This window comes from Peromyscus leucopus, chromosome 1 (genome assembly GCF_004664715.2).
Source record: "Peromyscus leucopus breed LL Stock chromosome 1, UCI_PerLeu_2.1, whole genome shotgun sequence".
Taxonomy (NCBI): domain Eukaryota; kingdom Metazoa; phylum Chordata; class Mammalia; order Rodentia; family Cricetidae; genus Peromyscus; species Peromyscus leucopus.
The window spans coordinates 178,415,159-178,429,375 of record NC_051063.1 but is presented as its reverse complement, the minus strand read 5'-3'; the positions used below and the strand labels follow the sequence as shown (position 1 = coordinate 178,429,375).

Here is a 14,217-nt window from a genome sequence, read left to right as displayed (position 1 = left end):
ACTAGTGTGAGATTTCTCCAACTTCTTAATGTGGGCATTTAGTGCTATGAATTTTCCTCTTAGCACTGCTTTCATAGTGTCCCATAAGTTTGGGTATGTGGTGTCTTCATTTTCATTGATCTCTAGGAAGTCTTTAATTTCTTTCTTTATTTCTTCCTTAACCCATTGTTGATTCAGTTGAGTATTATTCAGTTTCCATGAGATTGTAGGTTTTCTGTAGTTTTTGTTGTTGAAATCTAACTTTAAACCTTGGTGGTCTGATAGAACACAGGAGGTTATTCCATTTGTTTTGTATCTGTTGAGATTTGCTTTGTGGCCAAGTATGTGGTCGATTTTAGAGAAAGTTCCATGGGGTGCTGAGAAGAAGGTATATTCTTTCTTGTTAGGATTGAATGTTCTGCAGATATCTATTAGGTCCAATTGGGTCATGACATCAGTTAAGTCCTTTATTTCTCTGTTAAGTTTCAACTTGGGAGATCTGTCCAGTGGTGAAAGTGGGGTGTTGAGATCTCCCACTATTAATGTGTGGGGTTTTATATGCAGTTTAAGCTTTAGTAATGTTTCTTTTACATATGTGGGTGCCCTTGTGTTTGGGGCAAAAATGTTCAGAATTGAAACTTCATCATGATGGATCTTTCCTGTGATGAGTATGTAATGCCCTTCTTGATCTCTTTTGATTTATTTTAGTTTGAAGTCTATTTTGTTGAATATCAGGATGGCTACACCCGCTTATTTCTTAAGACCATTTGATTGGAAAGTCTTTTCCCAGCCTTTTATTCTTAGGTAGAGTCTGTCTTTGAATTTGCGATGTGTTTCTTGTATGCAGCAGAAAGATGGGTCCTGCTTTCATATCCATTCTGTAAGCCTATGTCTTTTTATCAGTGAATGAAGTCCGTTGATATTAAGGGATATTAATGACCAGTGATTTTTCATTCCTGTTATTTTTGGTGGTAGTGTGTTGAGTCCACCTCGACCAGCAAGGAAGACGCAACACCAGCCTCTTCTCCAAACAGTTACTCAGGAACCTTGAAACAATCTTCTGACTTTTGACCCCGGGGAATGCCAACCCACAACCTAAATAGCTTCTGGGCAGCCAACCCCAATTGGCCCCGTGGCCAATAAGGAGTTTTTTTTTTTTTTTTTTTTTTTAAATCACAGAGAGCACTCACCTTTGGGAGGGTGGAAAGAGGAAGCCAGTGTCATCTTGGAGGCATGGCTGCACGCAGCTCTCTACAGTTGTGTATGTGTACTTCTATTCTTTTTGGTTTATTGCTGTGGCTTTATCTATTGCCTGTGTTTTAGAGGGTGTATATGACTTCCTTTGGTTGGAATTTTCCTTCTAATGCTTTCTGTAGGGCTTGGTTTTTTGGATAAGTATTGTTTAAATCTGGCTTTGTCTTGGAATGTCTTGTTCATTCCGTCTATGATGATTGAAAGTTTTTCTGGTTATATTAGTCTGGGCTGACATCCATGGTCTCTTAGTGTCTGCATTACATCTGTTCAGGTCCTTCTGGCTTTCAAAGTCTCCATTGAGAAATCGGGTGTTATTCTGATGGGTTTGCCTTTATAGGTCTCTTGGCTTTTTTCCTTTGCTGATCTTAATATTCTTTCTTTATTCTGTACATTTAGTTGTTTAATTATTATGTGTCGAGGGGACTTTTTTGGGGGTCTAGTCTGTTTGGTGTTTTATAGGCTTCTTGTATCTTCATAGGCATTTCCTTCTTTAAGTTGGGAAAGTTTTCTTCTATAATTTTGTTGAATATATTTTCTGTACCTTTGAGTTGGTATTCTTCACTTTCTTCTATCCCTATAATTCGTAGGTTTGGTCTTTTCATGGTGTCCCAATTTTCTTGGACAATTTGGTTCATGACTTTGTTGGCTTTAGTGTTTTCTTCATCTGATGAAACTATTTCTTCTACTGTATCTTCAATGCTAGTGATGCTCCCTTCCATCTCTTTCATTCTGTTGGTTATACTTGCATCTGAAGTTCCTGATCTTTTTCTCAGATTTTCTATTTCCAGCATTCCCTCTGTTTGTGTCTTCTTCATTTTTTCGATTTCCATTTTCAGGTCTTGTACTGTTTCCTTTATTTGTTTCATTGCTTTTTTATGATTTTCTTTCAGTACTTTATTGTTTTCTTCTAATTTGTTTGCCCTTTCCTCTAGTTGTTTATAGCTTTCTTCCCATTTTTTTGTCTTTTTCTCTACACAAGCCTCTACCTTCTTCATGATGTTATTCATAAGGCTATTTTCTTCTGCTTCTTCCAATTTTTGATGTTGAGGTCTAGATGTTGGAGGCAGGCTAGGTTCTGGTGATGCTGTATTGCTCTTCATTTTGTTGTATGTACTTCTCCCTTGATGTCTGCCCATCTCCTTGTGGTACATTCTTGGTCTTATTAGCTCACTTGGTTCAGACAGAGCTGACAGATTCAGGAAGTCTCTCTCTCTTGTCCAGATGGGAGCTTTCTTGTCCAAATGGGAACTCTGGGGCAGGATGGAAGCTCTTATCTGGACGGGAAGTCTGAGTCAGGATGGGAGCTTTTGTCCAGACAGGAAGTTCAGGGTAGGATGGGTGCTCTTGTCCAAAAGGGAAGTCTGGGGCAGGATGTGTGCTCTCTGGTCCAGAAGGGAAGTCAGAGGCAGGATTATAGCTTTATTGGCCAAGGTTGTAACAATATTTGATTTATATTGTAATGTGTGGGTATGGGTACATGCATGCATGTATAACAGCATATGCATGAGTGTCTGTTTATGTGTGCACATTTGTGAATATTTTATATATCATTGATTATACTTTATATACTACTCAAGATCTTGACAAAAAGAAAAAAGATATATAAAAATATTATGAGTAGAAAAGTCGTAAGATGATCCCCTTTCATGATTTGAGGGAACAATGGAAAGTAACACTGCAGAATATATATAATTATTTTATTAATCATTAATATAATTATTAATGTATAATATCATATAATTATATTAATATTTATTAATAATTAATGATATTTATATAATATTATGTAAATATTTTATAATATTTAATATCAACATTACAATATTAATAATTATATTAATATTCATTAGTAATTAATAATAATTATATAATAATATAGTAACTAATATAATTATTAATTATATAATTATAATATATTTATATAATTAAAAGATTATCATTTTGAATTCCTTTCTAACAAATTAATATCATGTGATACCACATTATGATGGTTTGAAAAATAGTGGTCCCTCATGTCACAGATTCTAAAGACTCCTTCAGAAAACACTTACAACTTATCATTACTTTCTACAATACAGCATGGCACAAGATCCATGACCTTTTAAAATAACAATGAACATGTTGAAAAAAATAAGAAAATAATATTCTTAACAACAGCTTAGGCCAGGCAATGGTGGCAAATATCTTTAATCCCAGCAACTAGGAGGCAGAGCCAGGCAGATCTCTGTGAGTACGAGGCCAGCCTGGGCTACAGAGTGAGTTCCAGGAAAGGTGCAAAGCTATACAGAGAAACCCTGTCTCGAAATGTTGTCTCGAAAAACCAAAAAAAAAAAAAAAGAAAGAAAGAAAGAAACAGCAACAACAACAACAATAACAAAAAAAAAAACAATAGCTTAAAATATACTGGGACTAGTCCTGAAAAAGGAAGTGAGAGTCATTTACAGCCAAGTTTTAAGAAACCAAACAAATCACCTAAAATGGACAAAATGAACTGGGATGACACTGTCCAGCAATACTCTCTACATTGATTGTTATATTTACTGTTATGAATATGACTAAAGTAGCACAGAAAATCCAGAGTAAAATTTTGTCAAAATTCTAATTTCATTCCTTATTTAAAAAATGTTTGAAATTTATTTTAACTTTATTCCTAAGTGTTTTGCTTACTTGATTATCTGTGTACCTCATGCATTTCTGGTGCCAGTTGAAGTCAGGAGAGATCATTGAATTCCCTAGAACTGCAGTTACAGATGGTTGAGAGTGAAATATGGTTGACAAGATTGGAACCTGTTCTCTGGAAGAACAACAAGTACTCTTAAAAACTAATCTACATTGTACCTCTCACATTTTATGGTCTTCTTATAAGTGAGAAGATTTTCCAAAAAAAAAATCAATGGAATATTTACTTCTCACAGGTCTAATATCTTGTTTCTTCTCCCATCATAATTAAGGTTTGTTTCTTAGATATGGTTTCTATTGCTATTAAGATACAACATGATTTTATAAGCAACTCTTTTTTTTCAGGTTTGACTCTTTTATTTCTTTTCTTTTTATTAAGAGAATTTCTATTTGTTTTACATATCAACCACAGATGCCCCTGTCCTCCCTCCTCCCAACCCCCAGCAATCTCCCCCAACCCTCCCCTCATTCCCACCTCCTCCAAGGCAAGGTCTCCCCTGGGGAGTCAGCAGAGTCTGGTGCATTCAGTTGAGGCAGGTCCAATCAGCTCCTCCATGCACCAAGGCTGAACAGAGTGTTTCACCATAGGCAATAGGTTTCAAAAAGCTTGCTCATGCACTAGGAATAGGTCCTGATCCCACTCCCTGGGGACCCCCTATACAGTTCAAGCTAAACAACTGTCTGTTATCCAGAGGGTTTAGTCCAATTCCATGGGGGTTCTTCAGCTATTGGATCACAGTTCATGTGTTTCCACTAGTTTAGCTAGTTGTCTCTGTACTTTTTTCCAATCATGGTCTCGATATCTCTTGCTCATATGATCCCACCCATCTCTGTCACTGTGCACAAAACTTAACTCCAAGTGGATCAAAGATCTCAACATAAATCCAGTTACTCTGAACCTGATAGAAGAGAAAGTAGGAAGCAGTCTTGAACACATTGGTGCTGGAAATCACCTCTTAAATATAACACCAGTAGCACAGACACTGAGAGCAACAATTGATAAATTGAACCTCTTGAAACTGGGAAGCTTTTCAGGACAAAGGACACAGGCAATAAGATGAAACAACAGCTTATATAATGGGGAAAGATCTTCACCAACCCCATCTAACACAGGGCTGATATCCAGAACATATAAAGAACTCAAGAACCTAGACATCAAAATACCTAACAGTCCAATTAAGAAGTGGACTATAGAGCTAAACAGAGAATTCTCAACAGAGGAAACTTAAATGGCTGAAAGACATTTAAGGAATTGCACAACATCCTTAGTCATCAGGGAATGAAAATGAAAATGACTCTGAGACAACATCATACACCTGTCAGAATGGCTAAGATCAAAACCACTGAAGACAGCTTATGTTGGAGATGATGTGGAGCAAGCAGAACACTCCTACACTGTTGGTGGGAATGTAAACTGCTACAGCCACTTGGAAAATTGCCAGAGACATGCCTTTGCAGTTTCGGGGGTCTGAAGGATGGGATACCTGGAAGGCACAGTAACAACTCAGAGACAGTGCTCATGCAAGCTGACAGGTGACTTTGGGCTTCTGCAGTTGCTAAGTAGCTTCTGTGATACAGTTTCTTTGTTTTCCCTAGCTTCTCTTTGCTTCTGTTTTTGCCCTGGTAACCTCAGTCTTTTATTATAATAAATAAAGGGGGAACAAAAAGAAAAGGGGAAATCTCCCAATACAAAATGTTCTCATAATTCTTCATCATATTTTACTATAAACAGAAACTATCCCAGATTTAACACCCAAGCAAGCATAATCTATTTTTATTACTAATGATTAGACAATCTTCTGAGCACTTGGCCCAGAGCCTAGTAACATGTAGTTTTACAAAAAAAAAGGTAAAAATAAGAACAGTGGTCAATGTACCAGACAGTCGTTTCCTTTTCACACAGCCTGCTCCAAACTCAAGATCCCTGCAGCTACCTAAGTTCCCCCTCAGCCCTCTGCAAATGCCAAGCCCCATGACTGGTGGGGCACAATGACCTCAGACAAGATATCTGACCCTTCAAGTCGGCAACTTCTGTCCCTCTATATCCCAACAACTCCAAGGAAGTCTTAATCTCATTTTTAGAGTTTCCATAAAAGGAAGCTCACCTTTCTGGCAGCTCCTTTTTAATCTAGGAATCCAATAAAGCTTGTAGCAATCACTCCATCAATTGTCACATTGTCTCTACATACCTTCAGAATGAATAAAAAAAAGTGAATTAAAGTTGCCAACTCCCTTTCTTGGTGGAGGCCCCTATTTTCCTCCTATTCTAGGTTCCCACACTTTTATCTTGTCATCCCATCTATATGTTAAGCCATCCACAGTCTTCAGCCAATACCCCTTAGGGTCCCAAGTTTTACACAATGTCCTTGGAATATCCTCAGGTACTGAATTATTCATCATGGTCAATATGAGTCCAGTGTGTTGATACACATCATTCCATGTACTATGCTTCACCACTCATTTGGTACAGTTTATCCAAGCCTGGAAAGCTTCCCCAGGCTACAGGTTCTTTTCCATGAACTGCATAACTGCCTTAAACCCAGCCTGGGTGATCATCTCTGTATAATTTCCTTTGAAATTTACTTCATTTCTTTCCTCTATCACAGAAATCTCCATTGATCTAGGAACACAGGACATTAAGATCAAATAGAAGAAAATGATTAGTATTACAAGAAGTATTTATATGGAGGAGGATATAACAAGTGCACCCCATAAAGCATTACCTTGGGACACTTCTGCCTTGGCCCTCTAGAGGCATGCTAAGCAAGGATCTGGAGGGGAACACATGGAGGGTTGATGGTACACAAACTTGGGTCTGCTTTTCTCCAATCTGCTGGCAGCACATCAGCCATCTTATATGCCATCCCCAGCAGAAAATCATATGGCAGCTCTTATAAAGGAATATATTTAATGGTTGGCTAGTTTATACTTCAGATGGTTATCTCATTATCCATATGGTGGGAAGAAAGGCAGTAAGCAGGCAGATATGATACTGAAGCTATGTGTCCTCACATCTTTATACAATGGCAACAGAATGTGCTCTGAATCACTGAGAGTAACTTGAGCATTTGTTAAGTCACAAAGCCCACCCCCACAATGTCACACTTCCTACAACAAAGCCAATTCTTCTCCAACAAAGTCATACCTCTTAATATTAGCACTCCATTTATAGGTCATTTTCTTTCAAACCACCACAATATGGTGTGAGATAATAACAATTAGTTAGAAAGGAATTTAAAATTACCCACTCTTTTTTCATAGTATATATTCTATAGTATTAGTTTCATTATTTTTCCAAACTGAAATCTTGTACAATATCAAAATAATAGGCAAGATCAAATTTTAATCAACTGGTGAGGACTAGTGTTTTCTAAAATTGGTAATGATTATAATTAGAAAAGTCATATGGAAACCCACTACTTTAGATGCTTTGTTAAGTAAATAAAATAATTCAAATTTTGTATGATGTATAGGGAATATCAAGTTCCAACTATAATTTACATGCTATCAAGTAAAATCTCTAGTATCAGGAATTGGTTTTCATCTTTTGAGTAGTTGGCAAAAACGGTCCCATAGACACCCCCAAATGTTATAGGCTGTTGTCAATGTCATTGGTTTCCTGAAAACCTAATGATAAGGCCCTATTTCTGAAGACAGAGCTTAACTTATATTATTCACCATGGAGAAACTGAGTTGGTGTCTAACAAGAAGCTTCATCTCCACTGATTATCATTAACAGTACTATGCACACTACAGGAGGAGAAAAGCAAACATAAATCTCTTACAATTACAACCCTTTGACCTATATAAGTGACCTAACTTCAAGATTTATTGGTACTTTAATGGAAAAATATTATGGGAATAGTCAACACCATTTTTTACTGCATTTCAGTCCCAATTCCATCAGATGAAACCCACATCTGACACTGATAATGAGGCCAAAACCTGATCCTAGATTGGTCATGGAATTAGAGGGAAATCTATAACTATTATTCTGAAACAGGAATAAAATTAGTCCTGATGATATATTGCTATACCCATAGATCATGGCATCATTCAATTGTCATCAGAGAAGCTACATTTTTGCAGTAGATTTTAATTAACACAGAGATCACAAGAGGACAAAGTACAGAAAGTGAGAAACTTGGATTAACCATTCCAAAACCAGATATCTTCATAAAACCCATTTACTCATTGCTCTGTGATCTCTGAAGAGCAGGAGATGGATAGATTATAAGACCCAGAATTGTTGGATAAATTCAAGTTTACAGAACATTCCCGACACAAGAAGGCTAGTGCATATAGAATCTCATACAGACTAATAGCATGCACAAGTTTCACATGTTAAATGAGACAAAATTTCAGCACAGAAAAAGACAAGTGGACACAAATTCTCACTCCTGACCAAGAAGCTATATTCAATTGATACCTTCTAAAAAGGGAAATTAAATTGTCTCCAATGGAGTATCATTGGGTGTATTAGCCATATTCGAAGGCAGCCCTCATACCCAGGTGTATATGGCCAACAAAAACCGAACTCCATTTGGTGTGTCTGGGGGAGTCTATCATTTTATTTTTGTTTGGTTTCATTTTTTGTTTGTTGGTACTTTTAGTTGTGTTTTTGTTTTTAATGAGAGAGGGATAAAGTTGACCATGATTGATCTGGAAAGCATTGCAGAATGATTTAAATTGTGATAAAAATATATTACATGAAAAAACTTAAATAAATATGTAAGAAAAAATAAAAATACAGAACTGTCACATTAAAGAAATGTTCTATTTAAAAACTTGGCTATATTAAAAACTGGGAGATATCTCTAACCAGAAAGTTCTCAAATGAAGAAATTAAAATGTCTGTGGTTAAGAAATATCTTTTAATTTGGTCATCATCTTTAAATTTTAGGACATGATAATTGAAACTACTTTGAGATATCTTCTTACTCAGTCAGAATCGATATCATCCTCCAAATCATGAACAACAAATGCTTGTGATAATAACTCCTGGAAAACGTGTGGGAAAAGTGGAACCCTCATGCACTTTTAGTGGGATAGGCAAATCTGGAAATAAGTACAGCCATTCTGAAAATCAGTGTGGAAAATTTATCACATGGCTCATATCCACTACTCCTTGGTATTTCTTTAAATAACTTGATATCCTATTTCACAAATACTTCCTTGGCCATGTTCACTCTCTGTTTATAATAGATAAGAAAGAAAAACAACCTAGAAGTCCTTCAACCAGTTAATTATTAATGAAAGCATGATACATATATACAATCAATATCTATTCAGGTATGGAGAAAAATGAATTCATGAAATTTTCAGGTAAATGTGTTGAACTAGTAAGTATTATACTGAATGTGATAACACAGACACAGAAATACAAATATTAAATGTTCTCTCTTATTTGTGCTTTCTGACTTTGAACCTCTAGATGCAAGTTTATAAGCTCAAGCAACTGCAGAACCAAGAAAGCAAAATGGGATCAATTGGTAAAGTATCTCTCAATACTAGAATAGCATGCAGGTACTACAAAGGGAGAAAGGGAATAAATGCATGGGGGCTTTAACTGATAAAAGGTCACAGAGTGCAGTAATGAGTGACAGAGTGGAAGGGATGATAAATACTAATAAGGATGTTTGAAAAGACAGAGAGAATCTTATTAATTCATATTTATCTAAGTCACATATAATGTGCATGTATTTTAAAAATGTTATGCCACTAATAGTGATTATATTCCCCCAAATGCAATGGAATATAAAAAAAGCTGAGTACCATGCGTAAGAAACCTCCTCTCAAGTTGATGGTCAGGGTAATCCATGGGACTTCCAAAACAGTATCAGCTAATGTTGCCCTGATTGTCTCACAGAATTTGCTAAAGTCTCAATGTGTTTCAGACACAGAAATTGGGGAAATTGAACTGAATGTGACCTGGAACCTCTTTCCTAAAAAGTGGTTTCAAAAGTGAAAAGCTGCCAAGGGAAAGGACCATTCATTAGACCTATCCAGATGTATTGTCTGGGACCCACAACAATAACTGGACTAGCAAGACATTCACAATGGTGAAATAGTGGAACTTTCATCTTGGAGGTATCAAGGGCTGTCTAATTTACTTAAAGCACACTCAACAAGAGGCAAGCCATGTCTGTTACAGTAAATATACACATTCGTTAAGCGTGGAGAGGGCATAGACCCAAGAGATGAACCTGCCACTGCCAGTTTAACTAACTAGCATCATTGTTAGCTGTTTTCTGAATACCTAACTTTATACACACAGGTAAATATAGTTGTCACCCCTCATCAAAGAAGTTTCCTTCTGCAATATATGGAGACTCTCACAGAATTTTTCAAATAATTCAATGTAAAGTACCCAAACCCAGTTGATAGATTTGCAATGAATGTATGGAAAAGCGTCTAGCTAAAGCAATCCATCCTGATCCTGGAGACCAGAACCAGAGAAATAAACACAGCCTGGGTCTGGTTCCAAATCCAGAAAAAGAAACACTATGCCCAAACCCAGAACCTGAGACACATGCCCTGACTCTGAAACCAATACCAAAGAAATACTCTTGTTCCCTAGAATGAGAGCCAATAAACAATATGTGCCCTGGCTTTAGAATTAGAGTAAAATATAGATAGAGTTTTCCTGCCTTGCCCACAGTCAGGACAAATCTTTGTCACCTGCCAGTCCCACAGCTGCTCAGACCCAACCAAGTAAACACAGAGACTTATATTGCTTTCAAACTGTATGGCCATGGCAGGCTTCTTGCTAACTTTTCTTACAGCTTAAATTAATCAATTTCCATAAATCTATACCTTGCCACATGGCTTGTGGCTTACCGGTGTCTTCACATTCTGCTTGTCCTGGCGGAGGCTGGCAATGACTCCTTCTGCCTAACTGTTCTTTCTTTTCTCCTCTGTTAGTCCCACCTATACTTCCTACCTAGCCACTGGCCAATCAGTGTTTTATTTATTGACCAATCAGAGCAACAGATTTGACATACAGACCATCCCACAGCACTAAAAAAGCCAAGAATAGCTAATGAAAGAAGCATAGTTTGGCTATGAGATCAGAGCCATCTATGCTACAGGCCAACTGACCAGTGAAATATATCAATCACAGAGCAGGAAATTAAGCACCCTGAACCTGGAGCCCAGAACCAGGGAAAGAAACATGATCTGGATCTGGGACCCCAGCCAGAGAAAAGAACAATGTATCCACATACCCTGAACCAAGGAAACATGCCCAGACTGTGAAAATGGTATTAAAGAAAAACTCTTGGTCCCTAGAATCAGAGTCAATCAAAGAAATATGCCCTAGCCTTAGAATTAGACTCAAAAAGCTAAGAAAGGCCAGTAAAAGAAACACAGCTTTGCTCTGAGATCAGAGCCATTACAACCCCTAACCCACAAAACTAACCAATCCCTGGGGGGGCAAAACCTAACCAATATTTGATTGACTCTACCCCTCAAGAAACCCTTATATAAACCACCCTGCCAGATCAGTTGTGGACTCTTCTCTCCATCCTGTTAGAGGCAGCTAACTCTCCTGGACTCCTCCCTCCCAAAGAAATTTCTTTCTCAAAATAATTTTGGCTGTGAAGATGGTCATTCACCATTCCATGCTGAGCTGTCCTGGCAAATCAAGGCCTGATTCTCCTGAGCAGTCAAAATACCTTCCCTTCCATAGCTGAGCTGTCTCATTGCAGATCCAGCCATCAGAGCTATCCTACCAGCTCAAAGTATCTGGGATACCTTCCTCTCCAGGACTGAGCTGTCCTAAGCAGCTCAAGGTATCTGGGATACCTCCAGGACTGAGCTGTCTGAGCAGCTCAAGGTGTCATCTGACTCTCCAAAGAGTTAGGATACCTTTCCCCTAGAGTGACACAATTCAAATTTTGGTGCCAAAATCTGGATCAAACCAACAGAGTTGAAGAACTTATTTACATTTTGGTGCCAAAAAACCAGGATCAAACCCACAGAGTTTCAAAACTTATTTACAATTCTCCAGAATGATCTCTGAATAAGTTCACAGTTGCTTAATATAGCAACCTTTGACTGGTTTTTGCAATCTATATTTCTTCCTACCAGCAACTCATTTCAGGACAAACTTTGGGATGTTACTGATTTTTTGTCTGCACTATAAATTTTACCTCTCAGCATTTGCTTTAAGCTGAACAGGTGGCCACTGCTAGAATTCTCACAGCACCAAGAGTTTTTTTGGGGGGATGTCAGCCTACTTTTGGTTTGAAGGAATATCTTTTCCTGCTGTAGTGTTTACAAAACAACTTATTGAAGAAAGTCATGATAAGTTTGTGATCAGATATGAAGACACAGTCATACTGAGTTTTCCTAAATCAGGTAAGGAACATCATTTAGACTGCTCCTGAACTGTCTGTGGAAGGTTAGGGCTTTAATCAACATTCACTTAGGTGATGAACAGAATGCTTTATATATCTCATGTGTTCAATGGTTTGTGGGCATGGAGAGCTGTATCTGACAGCATTTCAACTCAGAGGAAGATCTGTAACTTAACTGATGCAGTCTGAGCAGTGACAATGTTTCCTAAAGCAGATTCTGGCATTGGTTTGTCTCTGTGTGGAAGAGAGATAATGATGAGAATAAGCAGATGAAATAGCATCAAGCAAAAAGTCATGAATGTAAGAATATGTGGAGGAGAGGACAATGTCAGGTAGATGAATTATCATGAACCTTCTCCAGGTAGAGGAAAGAGTTGTAAAACTCAAGGAACCAAAAAAGCAACATGGTCATTTGGGGAAGGGGTGTTGGTGAGTGGCACAACACTAAACATTGGTTAAGTATTGGATTGCTAACATCAAAGAGCAATAACATGAGAAAATCCAAGAGCAGTGGACTGCATGAAAAGGATTCCTATAATAGCCCAAAGAATAAAGCTATAGAAACACCCACTGAAAAATTAGCACATATTCACAAACACAAGTGTGTATGGGAAATGGGCACAAGGGATTTTAGTTATGCTAAAGACAAGCAGTACTCATACATACACTGCAGCATGGATGCATTTTAGTGATATTGAATTAAATGAAAGGAGCCAATCTCAAGGACAGAATACAGTGATTGCTTCCCTGACAAATATCTGCGATAGCTGAAATCACCAAAACAGAATGTAGAATGCTCATGGTTCAGGACTGGAGGAGATGTTCAATAGGCAGGTGGAGTTACTGAATAAAGATTCTCAGTTTTGTTAGGTGAAACATTTTGAAAGTGCTGGAAAAATATATTTTCTACTTACACCATGTGGATATTGCAAATACCATATGCTTTGTGCATGAAAACAGCTGCAATGTAAATTGTATGGTTGTATATTCTATTTAAGGCTTTTCACAAGTGCTCTTGAAATGAGTGACAATAAATTTTTCTTCTTTTTCAGGAACTAACTGACTGATTGAGACTCTCTGCTTGATTCAGACCAAAAGGAATCCCAGATGGATCCAATCTGTGCCCATCTGGGACCGCTCACCCTGGATAGAGACTCAAGAAGGATATCAACTATTAAACAATAAGGAAGGACTACACCTTATCACATCCCACCTTCCTTTCCATCTTTTCCCCAAGTCTTTCTTCAGATCCAAGGCCAAGGTCAGTGTCCAGTGGCTGAGAAATTTTTGGCCAAATGCTCATTGAACATATTTTACTGTGTTGAATCCTGGAGCTGTCCCTGAAATGCACTCTGTATAGATTTGCGGAGGGAAGTTGGGATTCTCATGCACTAGGTGATGCTAAACTGTCCCTTCCTCAAACTATATCGGAGTACAAAAATATCAACCACCACTCAGTGATCCTGGGTAGATATATGAGAAAAAGTGGAATATCACACTAGGGTATCAGGGACTATGCATACAGGTCAAATAGAGTTCAAAATCTAGTGTATCGTGGATGTTATTGTTTCGTTGTCATCAAAGTCATTTAGCTAAAATTGATTCTACATATAGCCCATACCTAATGGGTGAATCACCCAAGCAGAGTTGCTCATAGAGGAAGCAGCCTGAACAGGCATTAATGTTGTAATCTGGGAGATTGTTCAAGAATCATGGCCTATCTGTATCCATCATGTCTTGCTGTATCTAGTTGTTCATTGAGATCAGTAGCTATAAAAATCACCGACATCAGTGATAAGGGATCTCCTAAAGGAATTTGAGATATCCAAGTTCTGACATATCGTTGTTAAAAAGAAAGTTTGTGGGAGTCCCCATACCTTAGAACCTATAAGTATTTATGTTTAAACTACAAAGACAAATGTAGAAAATAATCTCTATTTAAACT

General features: G+C 37.6%; 1 pseudogene; it reads left to right on the top strand.

Moving 5' to 3' along the window:
• The first annotated feature begins 12,140 nt into the window (after positions 1-12,140).
• LOC114685240 overlaps positions 12,141-14,217 on the top strand; it is a 41,977-nt pseudogene continuing 39,900 nt past the window's right edge.